At 45.0% G+C, this 18784-nt stretch overlaps 1 protein-coding gene across 4 annotated transcripts in view; it reads left to right on the top strand.

Moving 5' to 3' along the window:
- Positions 1-215: 215 nt before the first annotated feature.
- The window catches only part of EDC3 (enhancer of mRNA decapping 3), a 90582-nt gene continuing 72013 nt past the window's right edge, over positions 216-18784 (top strand). For 2 of the 4 annotated variants that reach the window (XM_077472965.1, XM_077472962.1), the window contains exon 1: positions 308-416. The gene's annotated coding sequence lies outside the window, so the exon portion shown is untranslated. Of the gene's footprint in view, positions 417-18784 lie in introns of all 4 variants that reach the window. The other 2 variants (XM_077472964.1, XM_077472963.1) reach the window with 2 other exon arrangements.

Genomic DNA, 18784 nt, shown 5'->3' with positions numbered 1-18784 from the left:
TTAGTAGACAAGTGGTTAACTATTCAAACAAGCCAATACAATAACACAATGGATGGCTGGAAGTGAAACATTAGTGTAGTGTTTTTGAAGAACGCGCTAAAGTTTGCTGAATAGACAGGGACGATAGCACCGAGGATCATTATCATGGAGGGGGCGGGATTGGGTGGTTCATGGTCGCGCATGCGCTGTGTGTAGAGCTAGCTGAAGGCGCGCTTGCGGGGATTGAGCCCGTACGAAAGAAACTAGCAACGCACACCTATCTCCATAGCAACGTCCTACATTACTTCCAAACCGGTAATGACGTTTTTTGTGAGCGACTGCTAGCGGAAGTCGTAGTTGGTGACTTATGTGTGTTTTGAGGTGGGTGTCTCGCTGCTGCTGGGATTAATAAAGCCGGGTCTAGGGGTGTCAGTGTGGTAAGTTTGTGTGAGAGCAGCACGTAGGCACTGATATGTGTGTGTGGGGCTTCTATGTGTAAGGAGCTGGGTGTGTGTGTGCGCCATTATAGATTCATTTCATTGACTTGTATACATGTAGAAGGGAGTGCAGTGTCTACTGTGATAGCAATACAATCAGATACACTATAGGGACAGTCCGCACCTGGTAGGGATGGCAGCAAAAGTCCCGCCAGAAGTTTGTTTTGCTGGTTTGGCTGTAGTGGGGATGGGATCAGGATTGTATACAGTGAGGGGGTTTGGTGACATGACTAGAATGAGGGGACAGAGATAACAAGCAAACCTCCCCTCACTTTACTCGGAAATAAGGGTTTACATGCTGGCTGTGTCTATTTAGAAGGAATTTATTTTCCTTCTTTAGTTTAAATAGTTTACATTTTGACATGTTCCAACCCAGGGGGCCCCAAACGTTCTACACCCCCTGGTGCCCAACCTGTGGCCCTGTGGTATTTTTTATTTTTTTTTGCTGCGCTTGGGTCTATCCAGACAATAATCTTTAGGGTTGCACCAATACCACTTTTTAACCACTTCAGCCCTGGAAGATTTTACCCCCTTCCTGACCAGAGCACTTTTTGCGATTCGGCATTGTGACGCTTTAACTGACAATTGCGCGGTTGTGCGACGTTGCAACCAAACAAAATTGACGTCCTTTTTTTTCCCCCGTAATTAGAGGTTTCTTTTGATGGTATTTGATCACCCCTGCGGTTTTTATTTTTTGCACTATAAACAAAAAAAGAGCGACGATTTTGAAAAAAAAAACAATATTTTTTACTTTTTGCTATAATAAATATCCCCCCCAAAAATATAAAAAACAAATTTTTTTCCTCAGTTTAGGCCGATACTTATTCTACATATTTTTGGTTTGTGTAAAAAGTTATAGCGTCTACAAAATAGGGGATAGATTTATGGCATTTTTAATATTATTTTTTTAATTTTTTTTTTTTTTTTTGTAGTAATGGCGGCGATTTACATATTTTTTTTTTATTGTGACGGTGACATTATGGCGGACGCATCAGACACTTTTGACATTATCTTGGGACCATTGTCATTTATACAGCAATCAGTGCTAAAAATGCACTGATTACTGTGTAAATGACACTGGCAGGGAAGGGGTTAAACACTATGGGGCAATCAAGAGGTTAAGTGTGTCCTAGGGAGTGATTCTAACTGTGTGGGGGGGGGGGGGGGGGGGAGCGTGGGCTACCACTGACATGACAACGAGCACTGCTCCCGATGACAGGGAGTAATGATCTCTGTCATATCACAAGGCAGAACGGGGAAATGCCTTGTTTACTTAGACACTTCCCCGTTCTGCCACTCCGTGACACGATTGTGGGACACAGGCCGACATAGAGTCATGCCCACAATGACGTGTCTTATAGGGGACCTACCTGTATGCCCATTTGCGCAACGTGACATTGTGCTGACGTATATCATCGTGCACTGGTCGGCAAGCGGTTAAGACAAGTACCGATACTTCTTTTTTTTTTTTTTAAATATTCACCGATACTGATTACTGATACTTTTTTTTTTTTTTTTTTTTATTTGTTTATTTTTTTAATGTTTTGTGACAGTGGCACTAATGAGGCTTGGACTGTGTCAATCGTGTTTCTTTTCAATTTATATTTTTGGGGGAGTGGACAGTGTCTGTGTTGTTTTTATTTTATTCGTTAAATTTTATTTTATTTTTATTTTTTACAATTTAACTTTTAAATATTTCTTACAATTATTATAATTTTTTTTTTTTTTTTTTTTTTTTACATCTACCCTTTGAGAAAGGGGAATAAGGTCACAGATTCCCCAGTCTCTTTCTCTGCAGCCTCAGCTGAACGGAAGATGAATGGACAGGAGACAGCGGCTCCTCCTCATTCATAAACTGAAGCACTGTTAATACAGTTTATTATGCTCAGTTATGAATGGACAGAGGCAGTAATCACTGACCCTGGTTATTCAGAAAAGGAAGGAGCCGGTACATGACATATTTACCGGCTTCTTCCTCCGCTCTCAATCCTGACAGATCTGGGTGGGAGCCAGGGAGCCAGAGGAGTGCAGCAGTGAGGGCAGTTATAAGCTCCGATCTCCCTGTATAGCGTTTAATAAAGCAGCTGAAAGCGCGGGAGGAGGAGAAGTGTCTGTCAGCTGTTCAGTATCTGAACCGATAGTAGTATCGGTTAGAGATCGACCGATATGGGTTTTTCTCTGGCCAATGCCGATATTTAGAAATCATGGAGGCCGATATATGATGCCGATATGTTAGGCCAATTTATTTATTTATTTATTTATTTTTTATCCCCCTTCATCTCATAAAACCTAACAGACACCTTTCCCACTGATGCGTTTTTTTTAAGGCGCTTTTGGGCTAAAAATAGCACCTGTAAAGTGCCTGCAAAACGGCTCCCCTGCAGTCTGTGTGAAAGACAGAGTGCTTTCACATGGAGGCGATGCGCTGGCACAATGTTAAAAAAAAAAAAAAAAAAAAAAGTCCTGCAAGCAGCACGTTTGGAGTGGTGTATACCGCTCCTCCACTACTCCTGCCCATTGATATTAATGGGCACCACTGCCGAAGCGCATGCAATGCAATTTGCCAGCGGTGCTTCACGGGCGCATTTAACCTCTTCTTCGGGTGCTAGCTGGGTTATATGCACGCCACTAGCAGCCGAATAGCACCGCTAAAATGATGGTAAAGCACCGCTAAAACTAGCAGCATTTTACCATCAACGCCTGCCCGCTCCAGTGTGAAAGCAGCCTATAAAATAAAAACGGGTAGTCAAAACTTTTGGACGAAAAAAGAATGGGCTAACTTTACTGTTTTAGTTTTTTTTTTTTAAATCATTTCGTGTATTTTTTTCCCCCAAAAAAATGCATTTGAAAGACCTCTGCGCAAATGCCGTGTGACATAAAATGTTGCAACAACCGCTATTTTATTCCCTAGGACAGTGGTGGCGTACCTTGGCACCCCAGATGTTTTGGAACTACATTTCCCATGATGCTCTAGCACTCTGCAGTGTAGCTGAGCATCATGGGAAATGTAGTTCCAAAACATCTGGGGTGCCGAGCTTCACCATCACTGCCCTAGGATCTCTGCTAAAAAAATTTTGGGGGTCTAAGTGGTTTTCTGGCAGAAAATACAGGGCTTTTACTTGTAAGCAACAAGTGTCAGAAAAGATTTAGTCTTTAAATGGTTAAACTGAGAACTTCTACACACGGAGATGAGTTCATTCATTCAAGTGTAAACCTTGTATCTTTTTGCTCTTTTCTTGGCAGACTGCGCAGAGAGGAAACAAGTGCTTCTATGAAGACTCAGGCAACTTATGCCGCATACACACGTAGCCGACTATCCGGTGGACTTAGTCTGGCGGACGTCCCGGCCGGCCAGGAAAGGGGGGGACGAGCGAGCAGCCCCCCTCCTGAGCCGTACCAGGCTGTGTGCCCTCAACATGGGGGGGTGCCTTGTGGAAGGGGGGGCCGCGCGGCCCCCCCACCCCAAAGCACCTTGTCCCCATGTTGATGAGGACAAGGGCCTCTTCCCGACAACCCTGGCCGTTGGTTTTCGGGGTCTGCGGGCGGGGGGCTTATCGGAATCCGGGATCCCCCTTTAATAAGGGGGCCCCCGGATACCGGCCCCCCACCCTATGTGAATGAGTATGGGGTACAATGTACCCCTACCCATTCACCTGTGAAAAAAAAAGTACGAAAAAAAAAAACACAACACAGGGTAAAAATAGTTTATTGCACAGCTCCGGGGTCTTCCGTCTAAGCGGAGGAGTCCGGCGAGAAGACCCCCGAAGACGGAAGACCCCCGGAGCTGTGCAATAAACTATTTTTACCCTGTGTTGTGTTTTTTGTTTTTTTTACTTTTTTTCACAGGTGAATGGGTAGGGATACATTGTACCCCATACTCATTCACATAGGGTGGGGGGCCGGTATCCGGGGGCCCCCTTATTAAAGGGGGCTTCCAGATTCCCATAAGCCCCCCGCCCGCAGACCCCGACAACCAACGGCCAGGGTTGTCGGGAAGAGGCCCTTGTCCTCACCAACATGGGGACAAGGTGCTTTGGGGTGGGGGGGGCCGCGCGGCCCCCCTTCCCCAAGGCACCCCCCATGTTGAAGGCACGCGGCCTGGTACGGCTCAGGAGGGGGGGTGCTCGCTCGTCCCCCCCCCCCCCCCTTTCCTGGCCGGCCGGGTAGCGTGGTCGGACAAGGGTCTGATGTGGACCTGGGGGGACCCCCACGCCGATTTTTTTCGGCATTGGGGTTCCCCTTTAAGTCCATACCAGCGACGTCTCCTTCGTGAGCCCCACCTACCTGGAGACCCGCTCAAAATGAGCAGACTTTTCTCCGGGCGGGAAAAGTCAGTTCATTTCAAAAGTACGGCAGACTGGCATACGCACGGCCGGATTGTCCGCCGAAATGCAAGTCCAGCGGGAAGATTGGAGTGCAAAACTACTTTCTAAGTCCGCTGTACTTTCGGGTAAAAAAAGTCTGCCGGAGGCTACACACGGAGGGATTGTCCGGTGGACTTGAGTTTGCCGGACTTTTCCACCCGAATGTTTGATCGTGTGTACGCTGCATTACACTGACTTCTATTACAGAAGTCATTTCCAAGTCCCGCTGTTCTAAATTGGCCTTTTTATCAGCTCAATCGGCCGATGCCGATTAATTAAGAAAATGGCAAATATCGACCGATATATCGGGGGGCCGATATATCGGTCGACCTCTCGTATCAGTGCAACCTTAGTAGTCTGTATTGCCTTGTAATAGCCAGTCATTTCTAGCAGTCTCCTGTAATATGCCCACGGTCTTTGACTGTCTGCCGTGCCGTGGCCGCAGTCTCTGACCACCTCTTGGGGATATTAGGGACCAACACTGTCCTGCATGGAGGGTCAGGTCAATGTCTTTCAGATTTTAGTTAAGTTAGACTGTGTCCAATGTCTCAGATTTGGTGGTAGTCAGGAGTACAAAAAACAACAATAAATGACCTAGAACATGTAGCCAGTGGGAGGAGGAATAATGCAATACAGAACCTAATATAATTTCCCACACCCACTCAAAATTAATAATTAGTGTAAGCAAGTGAATACAGATATTAAACCGTACTAATTTGTGTGACAAAAAATATACATATTTAATTTAGTAATGTATATGAGTAATTAGGAATAATGCCTAATCATTGGTGTCGGAAGAAATCATGCGAGTCGGATTTTTGGAATTGGCGCCCCTCTGAGATTCTTTGTATTTTTATTGCCTTACTTTTTTTAAAGTGATACTAAAGTCTCTGATTTTTTTTACAAAAAACTAAATAGAAAATACACATTTTATACTTACCTGCTCTGTGTAGTGGTTTTGCACAGAGCAGCCCAGATCCTCCGCTTCTGGGGTCCCTTTTTTGGTGCTAAAGGCCCCTCCCTCCTGTTCATTGCCACCACAGAAAGCAGCTTTCTATGGGGGTGGGGGGTGGTACCCAAGCCAAGTTGCAGCTCCCTGTGTCCAGTCATACATGGAGCCCTAGCCCTGCCCCCCTCTCTTTTCATTGGCTCACTGACTTTAATTGACAGCAGTGGGGCCAATGGGGCTTTGCTGCTGTCTCAGCCAATGAGGCGGGAGAGTCCTGGGCAGCCGAGTCCCTCATGCAACATCGCTGGATCGAGATGGGCTCCGGTAAGTATTAGGGGGACAGAGGAGGGGCTGACGCACACAGAAGGTTATGCATAGAATTAGGGGTGCAACGGATCGTCACCGGTCCGTGATCCGAATGGGTCACCCTGCTCGGATCGGCACATGCTGCGGTCTCGGCCTTAGGTAAGGCCGCGGCTTTGAACTAGCTCCGAAGCGGCGGCTATCTTTCTACACCCAGGCTGTTTACAATGTGATCGCTCCGTCAAATTATGGAGCGATCACTTGTAAACAAACCGGCGTCCTATCATGACACCGGTTCCTCCCTCCCATCTCTGTACTGATCTGTACAGTGGTGGGGAGAGATCGGTGTCAGCAGCGCTGTGGGCTGCATCTGTAGTGCCCACTGCTGCTCTGTGACAGCCATTCCTCCATACCCTGCCAATACTCTGCCATAACCCAACCATACTCAGCCAATATTACAGTGGGGGAGATTGTGGATATTACAGTGATGACTATATGGTGGTGGAATTTTCACAGATTTTTGCAAATTCAATTATTAGCTGATCCGAAAAATGATCCGATCCATGACTCTGATCCGAGGAACGATCAGTTTTTTGATCCGTTGCACCCCTACATAGAATGTATTAAGCTTCTGCTAAACCTTCTGCCTTTACAACCACTTTAATTACCAACAATTTATTATTATTATTATTTTTTTTTTTAAGAGGTTTTCATTTTTTGGTAATAATATCTTGCGTATTAATTCATCTTATTACCTTTTTATAATTTTTTTTTTTCTACAAAAGTGAAGTTTGTAAATGTTTTACTACTTCTTACATGACCACGTTGGTAACATGCAAAATGTCCCCGTGTACCCACTAACATGAAAGCAATCAGTATAAAATGAAAATTATGTATGAATCTACCAGTAATTGTGCAGCCCTTGCATAATATATATAATATATAAATATATATATATAATTTATATTTGTTTTACGGTATGTTCACATCGGAGGCGGGTTTAAAATCATGTGAGTTCAGCTTAACTTGCACGATTTCAAACCTGCATTTCATTGCACGTTCAGGGGCGATTTAAAAGACATCGGTGTGGGTTAATGCACAGATGTCTAATGAAATCGCCCTCTAAATCGGTGCTGTGGCACAAAGTTGGTGTCGCACTGATTTGGTCAGTGCCAGCAATAGGCTGATATTTTGACATGTCAAATCGCCCCAATGCGAATGGGGCTTGTATCAATAACAAGTTAACTTATCGTTTATTGTTATTGTTCCCTATTTTATTGATATGCATCCCATATTCACAACTGTAATACATTTATATTGAAAAAGCAAAATAATTATTAACCACTTCCCTCCCACCTGGCCTATAGCAGATTGACGGCCAGGCGGTGGTTTTATCGTTCTGACTGGACGTCATATAATGTCCTGCAGAAGATCCCGCTAATGCGCGGTGATCTCTGGTGCGGTGTGTCTCTCGGACACACTGTATCACTGTTCGTGGTAAAGAGCCTATAGCGTACCATGTGATCAGCTGCGTCCAATCACAGTGTAAATAGGAAATGTTGGTTATCGGCATTGCTCTCCTCACACTGACAACGCGTGGGAAAAGGAGAGCAGATGAGCGGCTTCCTCAGTGGGGACATGCACACAGATAATCAGTGCAGCCCCACCCATGATGCCTGTCAGTACTTCATATTAGTGTCTCCTTATCCGTGCATATCCGTGAAGGAGAAAACTTACCTATTTACAACATTTTATAACAGAAACTAAAAAAACCTTTTCAAAATTTTTGGTCCTTTTTTTTTTTCCGTTTGTTTAGCAAAAAATAACAAAAACAGTGGTAATTAAATACCATCAAAAGAAATCTATCTGTTTAAAGAAAATGATTAAAAAAAATTGGTTTGGCTACAGTGTTGCATGACAATTGTCATTCAAAATCTGACAGCGCTGAAAATTGGCCTGGGCAGGAACGGGGTGAAAGTGCCCAGTATTGAAGTGGTTAAATTATTTGTGTGCATTCACATTGCATAAATATGTTATACGGTGCCTTTAACGGCTGATATGATTAAATATTGCGTAAATTGATAAGGATTAATTTGGCATTACCAAATTGCAACATTATTGCGAACTCACTGTTATTTTACTTGACTCCCCACTCCAACACTCTCCTCCTTTGCCTGAATCTCCGGTCTGTTGATATCATCACATACAATGTAGGGATATTGATTATGTATGCTGGAGTGCGACCAGAAACGGCCTTAGCTTTCAGAACGTGCTGTGGGGGATCAGTGCTGGAGGGGCTCTGCAGGAGCCAGGAATAAGGTAAGTATTTACATCTTATTCATGCAACCCTAGACATAATGAGAATTTAACCTTTGCATTGCGGGGTTGGCCTCACTGCAATGATTATTTTATTTAATTTTTTTAATTCTTGAGGTTGGAATTTATAAAAAAAAATAAGTAAAAATTTGACATTAGACAAAATATATCGGTTGAAAATTGTGTTTTCGTCATTTTGCTGATAAAGAAAAAGGTGGCGATAATGGGGCCAAAAACGCGCGCACGTTTTGCAGCGATTTTACTGTGCTTATGGTGTGTTTCATAGATCATGTGTCTCAAAAACCACATCAAAAATATTTTCAATACATTTTCCCAGGGTGGATTTGACTTAAATCCACTCAATTTAAATCCTAATTTATAAAGAGCAACTGTCATCCCTGTCCCACAGTGGCTCCTCCTGACATGCTGATTCACCGACAGTCCCATTCACTTTAATGGGATGGCTGGTGATGTGGCAGTGACACAACAAGGTGAGGTACGTGGTGGCAGCAGGTGAGTGGATGCCCGCTAACAGTCATTGCCATGATGGATCTGAAATGACAGATGCTCTTTAAATGTAAGGACTTATTCTTGCTGGTAGTTAGAATCTTTAACCACTTCCGGACTGCGCACACTGATTTACATCCTCACTTTGAGGACGGATATCGTTATGCTAGCTGCCATAACCCTGGTATCCCTGTGTTCGGCTGGCGGTCCAGCACAAGATAAACGTGGTCTCTGCAACGGATTCGCCGCAAAATCACGTTTATCGTCGTTGGGAGAGGGCCCCCCCCCCTCCCGCCGCAATCCGGTCATCTCCACTGCTTGCCTCCGCCACTGTCGATGGCTCCGGTAATCAGATCCTTCCTGTTTCTGTGCATGGAGACGAGTGAGGGAAAGATGGCCCCCACCCATCTCCATTACACTGCAGGGCAGAAGCAATGTCAAAACATAACTTCTGCCCATAACTCTTAAAGGGCCATTTTTTTTGTTTTCATTATTTTAAATGACGTTTTTTTTTTTTTTTTTTACTTTTTATTGCATTTTAGTGTAAATATGAGATCTGAGGTCCCGCCGAGCTCGCGTGCAGAAGCGAACGCATACGTGAGTAGCACCAGCATGAAAACGGTGTTAAAACCGCACATGTGAGGTAGCGCCGCGATCGGTAGAGTGAGAACAATAATTCTAGCCCTTCTCTGTAATGCAAAACATGCAACCTGTAAAATGTCGCCTATGGAGATTTTTATGGGTAAATGTTTGTCGCCATTCCATGAACGGGCGCAATTTTGAAGCGTGACATGTTGGGTATCAATTTACTCGGCATAACATTATCTTTCCCAAGTGTTCTTCCAGGACAGCCCTTGAGAGATGGAGCTCCTCCCATCGACACAGGAAACACATTGCCACAGTTCAAAAGGCGGTCCCTCAGGTCCCTGATCAGTCATTTGTGTTTCCTCCGTCGGAGGAACATGTTGCCAGGAACCTGGAGGCCCCTCTCAGGGGCTGCCTGAAGAATCTGTAAGCCATAAGGGACTGGGTCCTGTTTTTTGGCTACAGTGGGGTCCATACCTTGTTTGTTTGGCTCGGGTACCGTCCAGCTGAACCAGAGCAGACCTGTTACCCTCCTCCTTCCAGTGCCAAGGTGGCCAGGGGCAGAATGACGCTGGTTTCCCCCAGGAGCAGTGAGTGGAACCTTCCATCTCTGGTCCTTGTTGGGGTCGGAGACGCCGAGCATCATTTCCAGTGGAACCGCGTCATCACTGCGTGCCGAGACTTCCGGGTCTCTAGGGCACAGGGAGGAGAGGGAGAGCCAGCGCTGTGCCTGTGCAGTCCCAACCAGCGTCCAGCGATACAGGACTAGCGGCGGGATCCGGAGCGGCAGAGGGGGACCATGGAGGCTATTCCCCAGGACACTCCAGCGGAGGCAGGAACCAGCCAATCCCAGGTAGGCTGCTGGGCATGCTATTACTCTGGTGGTCTAAGGAGTTGTGGTGTTTGTAGGCTGGGATCTGTAGTGCCCCACGGTGGTGGTTAACTCACAGTTAAGGATGTATGCAGTTGGTGGTGATTCTAAGGAGGGACATGGAGCTGACGCTAAAAATGTTTTCTTATTTTGGCAAAATTTTTGGGCTCCTTTAAAGAGGAAAGGGTGTCGACTTTTAAGTCCCTCCGGGAGTTAATCACCGATGTAGGCTCAGCTGCCTCCACTAATAGAACAACTGCAATTTCCTCCTCACCATGCTTTACAACACCCAGCTCAGGGGAGCCCCGTATGGTCAGGGAGCCTAGCCCCACATTGATTAGCCCTGATTCCTCTGATACAGATTCTGATCAGGAAGAGGATCAAGCAACATCTAAAGCCTCAAAGTATAAGCTGTCTCTTGAGGCAGTAGATGAGCTAATGGGCGCTATCTATGATACGCTGGAATTTGAGGAGGAAGGAACTCAGTTATCCAGACATGATAAGATGTATGAGGCTCTGGGGAAAGCAATCGGTTAGCTCGTTCGGCTGTTAACCGAAAGGTTGGTGGAAGGGTTTTTCCGATACATAAAGTGCTTTCTGACCTTATCCTTATGGAGTGGTCTGAACCGGATAAAAAGGTTTTCTTATCCAATTCCCTTAAGAGAAGGTTCCCTTTTGATGAGAGCCCAGAGGTGGTCTGGAATAAAAATCCTAAACTAGACTCCCCTCTGTCCAAAGTCTCAAAGCAGGCTGATCTGGCCTTTGAGGATATGGGCCATTTGAAAGATCCAATAGACATAGTCTTAAAGAGGGCCTGGGATGCCTCTATGGCAGGCTTAAAACCAGCTCTAGCCACTTCTTGTGTAGCTAGAAACCTGGAGTTCTGGTTGTCACAACTGCAGGAACATCTAAAAGCAGGCACTCCTAGGGGGAGCTTTTGAAAACCTTCCCTATACTTTTCAAGGCCACTAGTTTCATCTCTGACGCCTCCACGGACTCCGTAAAGTTTACGGCTAAGTGTGCAGCACTTTCAGTGGCAGCAAGGAGGTCAGTATGGATGAAAACTTGGGGGGGAGACACGGCGTCTAAAACCCGCCTGTGCAGCATCCCTTTTACAGGAGACTTAGTCTTCGGGTCTGAGTTAAATTCCGCCTTAGAATGGACGGCGGATAAAAAGAAAACCTTTCCCGCAAAAAAAAAAGTTTTCAAAGAAAAAAAATTCGTCCCTCTAAGGAACCCTCTAAATCGGAGAAGAGTTCAACCCCCAGAAAGCATTGGTCGGGACATAAGGGGAAAGGGGGCATACTTTTTAACGCCCCCAATCAGGACCCCAAACCCCAGTGACGTCAGGGTTCCTGTGGGAGGAAGATTAAGCAAATTTCTTCCACAGTGGGAAGAGACAACCTCGAACGAGTTTGTCTTAAATATAATAAAAAGGGGTTACGCGCTGGAATTCCACAGCAGCCCTCCCTCAAAGTTTTTGGTGACAAAACTCCCAAGTCACTCGGAAAAGGCCAGGGCCTTACCTTTACTGATAGGGGAAATGGTGGATCAAGAAGTATTGACACCAGTCCCTATTCAGGAACAAGGGGACGTTTTTTTTTACTCTACTTTGCACATTTTTGTGGTAAAAAAGCCGTCGGGGAGGTTCAGACTAATTATGAACCTCAGACCACTGAATCGCTCCATCCGTTACAAGAGATTCCATTTATTCCATAAAAAATCTCCTCCAGAAAGAGATATTTATGGCTACCCTGGTTCTAAGGGATGCTTATTTGCATATCCCAATAAGGGAAGAATGGCAAAAATTCCTTCGGGTGGCAGTACAGATAGACACAAAAGTTTACCACTTTCAGTGCAGAGCGCTCCCCTTCGCTCTATCATTCCCCCCCCCCCCCCCCCCCCCCGAGGGTCTTTACCAAGGTTCTCGGAGAGGCACTAGTTCCATTGAGGCTTCAGTCAGTCTCGATTATTCCCTATCTAGATGACCTGCTTCTAACAGCACACTCGGAGAGTCGTCTTTCTCAGGATCTGGAGTTGACTCAACTCAGCCTGAGTTGATTAGGGTGGATTGTCAGTCAGGAGAAATCCAAGACAACCCCAACACAGGAGATCCTGTATTTAGGTTACTGGATCAAGTCTGTAGATCAGAAAATTGTACTGCCGGAAGAAAAAGATTTTGAATCTGTGGCAGAGAACATCTTGTCTTCGATGCAGCCCCAAATGTACGGTGAGGGAAGTAATGTCTGTCTTAGGTCTTAGGACGGCAGCCATTCCAGCCGTACAATGGGCCAGGTTCCACCAAAGAAACCTTCAGGGACTTCTGTTGGAACAATTAAAGGGCAGAGATCTGGAGGAGGAGGTATCGATCCCCCTCAAAAATAAAACGCTCCCTCTAGTGGTGGAAGGACAGGAAGAACCTAAACAAAGGGGTTCATTGGGTCCTTCCTATCACTTCAACACTAACAATGGATGCGAGCAGCTGGGGCTGGGGAGCCCACCTTGGCTCGAGCTGGGTCCAGGACAAGTGGACCCCGGAAGAGAAATGTTTCTCCTCCAATTGGAAGGCGCTAACAGCAATCCTGAGAGCTATTTTAGCTTTTCAGCCCACAATACAGGGTCACCATCTACAAGTCCGTTCAGACAACATGACGGCTGTAGCATATATAAACAAACAAGGAGGTACCAGAAGTCCTTGTTTGATGTTGGTAGCCAGACGCTTTTTCCAGTGGGCAGAAGCCAATCTGGAATCCATTTCTGCTGTACACCTGAAAGGGGATCTGAACAGCACGGTGGACTTCTTGAGTCGACAAAAAGTTTCGAACCAAGAATGGTCCTTGCACCCAGAGGCATTCAATCTTATAACAACTCACTGGGGAAAACCAGCAGTGGACCTTTTTGCAAGCAAAGAGAATGCAAAGGTTCCCAGTTTTTGCTCGCTAAGCCCGGGAGATCAGCCCCTGGCTGTAGATGCCTTGCAGACTCCGTGGGCTTTCAGTCTGGCGTATGCATTTCCCCCTCTTCATCTCATTCCGAGGGTCCTAGCAAGATTCCTCACGGAAAAAACCTGTTTGATTCTAGTAGCACCATTCTGGCCCAGGAGACCGTGGTTCACAACGCTACTACAATTGACAGACTTTCCTCTAAGGCTTCCCTGCAGACGGGACCTCCTGTCACAGGGACCTCTTTATCATCCGCAGGTGGCCTTGCTGAAGCTTTCAGCATGGTTACTGAGGAGGAAATCTTAAGGAGTAAGGGCCTGACAGATGAGGTAATTGCGACCTTACTACAGAGTCGCAAACCAGTCACGAGGGCTATTTACAAAAAAGTCTGGAGAAAATGTAATAGCTGGCTGAATAGCCGTAAGGAGATAAACATGAATACGGCTAATATTCTACAGTTTTTACAGGAAGGATTAAACAAAGGGTTAACCCTAAGTACTATTAAGGTACAGATAGCTGCCTTAAGTGTGTACCTAGATGAACGCTTACAGGAAAATCCTTTTGTCGCTAGGTTCTGTAAGGCAGTTGCTAGACGTAAGCCGGTCAGAGTCAACAGAGTCCCATCCTGGGATTTAGCAGTTGTACTAAAAGCTTTCTTGGGGTCACCCTTTGAGCCTATCTCCGAGGCCTCCCTAAGGCTTATTACATTTAAGACAGTACTCCTGGTGGCAATCACTTCAGCCCGTAGGGTCAGTGAAATCCAAGCCCTTTCCATCAGGGAACCGTTTTTTTTTACAGATCCTAAAAGACAGAGTCATTCTGAAGACAGACCCTGGGTTCTTACCATAGGTAGCATCTAGCTTCCGTAGGTCACCAGATATTGTCCTCCCCTCATTTTTTCAAAATGTAGCAAATGAGAAAGAAGAACGTTTTCATTTATTGGATGTGAGGGGGTGTATTCTAGAATATCTAAAAGTAACAAATCCATTCAGAATCTGACTCCCCTTTTGTCCCTTTTTCCAGGCAGCGTAGGGGGCAAAAAGCTTCAAAAGTAACCATAGCTAGATGGATTAGGCTAGCTATAGCAGAGGGGTATAAGGCCTTGAATAGAGATCCTCCTGAGGGTGTGAAAGCTCACTCCACAAGAGCGTTGTCTGCATCCTGGGCAGAAAGAGCTGGTGTCACCCCGGAGCAGGTATGTAAAGCAGCCACATGGTCAAGCTTTTCCACCTTTACAAGGCATTACCGACTGGACCTAATGTCTAGTCAGGATCAGGCCTTTGGGAGAAAAGTCCTCCAGGCCGTAGTCCCCCCCCCCCCCCCCCCATCTGGTAAGTACTTGGGGATCCTCTCAAGGGCTGTCCTGGAAGAACACTTGGGAAAACTGGAGTTAGTACTTACTGGTAACTCCTTTTCCGGTGGTCTTCCAGGACAGCACGATCCCACCCTTTATTTGATTATAGTGATGTACTAATGTTATTACCTGTTAGGCCGCGTACACACGCGGGGACTGTTCGCCCCCCTTTGTCCGCTGAACAGTGTTTCAGCGGACAGTCCGCTCGTGTGTGGGCTTTCAGCGGACAGTTTCAGCAAACAGTCCGCTGAACAAGGTTTTTCGGAAATTCCGAAAAACTGTCCGCTGAAACTTTGTTTCAGCGAACAGTCCCCTCGTGTGTAGGCTTGTTCGTCAAACTAAGTTCCGCGCATGCTCAGAAAGGATTTACACGCCGAAGTTTGCATTGCAGTGTATAGGACGTCGTTTTCTAGTCCCGTCGTACGTGCTGTACACGTCATCGCGCACGGTTTCAGCAAACTGTTCGTTCGTCGTGTGTGGCCATGTCCGTCCATGCTAATTTTGAGCGGACTGTTTGCTGAAACTGTTTGACGGACAAAGTTGGGCAAACAGTCCCCGCGTGTGTACGCGGGTGTACGCGGCCTTATGGTTTATATGTTTTTTGCAGTTCCATCCTTCGGTTCTTGGTGAATGACTGACTGACTGACCGACCAGGGACCTGAGGGACTGCCTTTTGAACTGTGGCAATGTGTTTCCTGTGTCGATGGGAGGAGCTCCATCTCTCAAGGGCTGTCCTGGAAGACCACCGGAAAAGGAGTTACCGGTAAGTACTAACTCCAGTTTTTCACAATATAAAAAAAATGCGCTACTGTTGTCTTATTTTTTTTTTCATTCAAAAAAGTGTATTTTAAAAAAAAAAAATTGCGCTTGTAAGACCGCTGCGCAAATATGGTGTGACAGAAAGTATTGCATCGACCGCCATTTTATTCTCTAGGGTGTTAGGAAAAAAATATATAATGTTTGGGGGTTCTAAGTAATTTTCTATAACAATGAAAACATGTTTTTAACTTGTAAATAACACATCTAAAAAAGAGGCCTGGTCCATAAGTGGTTAAAGCGGTTGTATAGTTTTTTTTTTTTTTTTTACTTTTACCTACAGGTAAGCCTATAATAAGGCTTACCTGTAGGTGGAAATTAATATCTTATAAACCTGTACAGATTAGGAGATATTTACGTTTAATGCAGCCGCTGACGTCATGCGCTGCATGCGCGTTTAAGACCCGGCTGAAGGTCTGGCAGAACTGCCAGATCTTTCCAGGAAAAAGACTCCCGCGCGTGACCTATCGCGGCTTCGGCCACTCACAGCAGTGGAGCCATGATACCCGGAAGACACGCAGAGGCAACATGTCAGCTCCCTCCACGTGGATCAGGCGAGATACCGGCGCCTCGTTCTAAGGTGAGTATTTCATAAAGAGCTAGTATGCGCTGCATACTAGCTCATTATGCCTTTGCCTTGCAGGTTTTTTTGTTTTAAAAAAAAAAAAAAGGTGTGGGTTTACTCCCCCTTTAATATTTGCAACAAAATTAAGGTTTCCTATTTAGAATAATAAGCTGCCAGGTTAGTAAAACATACAAAAGAACTTAAACTGAATATATCAGCTGGGTCCACATAAAAAAAACACACGGTTCTTTCATCACAGCATGTCTTCTCATGATGAGGTTTCATTTGGGCCACCAGGCCTTGCATCTTTGTTGCATTGCTTGCATTTTGCACCCATACCTGCTTTACCCACAGGTAGAGGAACTTCATTAAAATATTCTCAAACCGGGTCCCTTTTATGGCCTGCTGTCATTTTACTCCTCAAGTGAGGAATAAATCACTTCAAGATATGTGCAGAAAGGTTTATTATCTGCTTAGAAGGTTCCACTTTCATTTTTACTGCATGCCCTTCCTCCTCACACTTAGAGCCTGGTACAGATACATTTCTCTTCAAGCAATCATACAGTTTGTAGTGTACATAGATTTGCAAAACGCTAGGATAATGAAACATTCCTGAACTTTGTTTTATCTTATGGGCACTATGAAATTGTGTGAATGCATCAAAGCGTGCATGTTATCTCAGCTTGCAGAGCTTGGATTCATTGAATGTTTTCCAAAAATGTTAATATTGCAGAATATATAGCCTCATGCTACATCATAACTAAGCTCCAATTCATGCTGAATAAACTGAATTCTTAATGTCTCTTAAATAGAAAACTATCTTTAGAGAGATTCTTACTCCAAAATAATTTTATTAAAATAAATGTGATAGATAAAAAAAAAAAAATCAGATTTAAATAAAAATAAAAATCATAGAATTTTATCCACCCTGATTTTAATGGGGAAGTGCGATTTTTTTTTTTTTTTTTTTTTTTTTTTTTTTTTTTTCTGACCAAAAATGCAGTAAGCAATGTTTTTAACACCACAATGAAAGCGCAAATCAACCAGTGTGAAAACATACATATAATTTAATATAATAAAAACAAATCGTTTAAATATTTTTAATTATTAAATATTTTTCATAAACCTGCCTCATCACATGCACACACCTAGGACACGTGTATATGTAAATACATCTTGGGTTTCCCTGCATGATCTACTGTTCTCTGCCTACACTAACTTATGGCCTCATGTAAAGGCGCCCCCTAAATAAATCTTTTGGTATTATAGTTTGTCACCATTTAGCAGTAGTGAATATTTTGAGGCTTGGTTTGTCTAGTGACCATATGTTAAAAAAAAAAAAAAATCATTCTTCCGCCTGTTCTCCTTCCAAAGTGGGTGCCAGCTCCTTCAAGAGCATATCCCACTCAATGCAACAGTGACAATAGCAAAATTAGATCAACCTTAGATCCTAGATTAACCACATCCACTGAGGAGCTTACAGAAGCTTCAAATACAGTCCCTGCATCTTGACCACACTCCACTGACACATTTCTCCTTAATTGAGTTTAGGGTAGAGAGTTGTAGCCAGGGCCGGACTTACCATTGGGCTTGACTGGGCTCAAGCCCGAGGGCCCCGCCGAGATACATAGCCGAGTGTACTCGGCTTGGCTCCACTCACAATGACTCCCAGTCCTGCCCTATGATGGACATAACACAGGGACTGGGCGTGACTGCGAGCCGAGTCGAGTACACCCGACTCCGTTCGGGACTGCGAGAGGACCCGAGAGCCGCTGTAATGACCCATCACAGTTTGCTATGGAAGTGATGTTCCGTCGCCGCCATCTTGCTATACCCCACGCTCATCCACAGTAAGGATACACTAAGAAGGGGGGAAAGTGGACATGTTGTTACACCCACTGGAGTTTTTAGACGTATTTATAACAGTAAAGTGAGTTTCTAGAGTGAAATACAGGACTTACAACTCCGTTTGACTAGTTAGATGTAGAATTTTAAAAGCACCAAACTTCTGTCAGATTAGCAAACCTGTGAGATGAGCAGGGATGCTGCTGCTTTTAAAATTCTAGATCTAAGTAGTAAGCCAGAGTTGTAAGTCCTGTATTTCACTATACAAACTGACTTTACTGTTATAAATGCATGTAAAATGCAATTCTGGTGGGTGTAACAACATGTCCGCTTTCCCTCTTCTTAGTATAACCTTACTGTGGGTGAGTGTGGGGTTTAGCAAGATGGCGACGACGAAACGTCACTTCCGTAGCAAACTGTGATGGGTCACCGAATATGTCGTTACACCGTTGAGAGGACCCGAGAGCCGCCGAGATACACAGGAATCTGTATCTCGGCGACGCCATTTTTAAACTAAAAGACTGCAATGACAAGGCTGCAAATGACACTGACAAGGCTGCAGATGGATGGGCAAGGCTGCAGATGGACACTGATAAGGCTGCATTGATGGGCATTTAAATGTAAGTTTGTTTTTTTTTCCTTAAACTTCCCTCCTAAACTTGGGGTGCGTGTTTATAAGCCGATAAATACGGTAATGTATAGAAAGTAGGGCCCGAAAGTGACTCAAGCCCAGGGGCCCTCACCACCCTAAGTCCTGCCCTGGTTGTAGCCCTCTAAAACGAAGGCCTCGTACACACGGTTTGATTGTTGTACAACCAAGCATTTGATTTTTGTCAAAAGCGCGTGTGCAGGATTTTGTCTAGCATACTAACTATCCGCAAATTGTCATTT

The sequence above is a fragment of the Lithobates pipiens genome, unplaced genomic scaffold, assembly GCF_037356315.1.
Source record: "Lithobates pipiens isolate NorthernLeopardFrog02 unplaced genomic scaffold, aLitPip1_a1.2 Scaffold_8, whole genome shotgun sequence".
Taxonomy (NCBI): domain Eukaryota; kingdom Metazoa; phylum Chordata; class Amphibia; order Anura; family Ranidae; genus Lithobates; species Lithobates pipiens.
The sequence above is the reverse complement of the archived record's forward strand: the minus strand, read 5'-3'. Positions and strand labels throughout refer to the sequence as shown.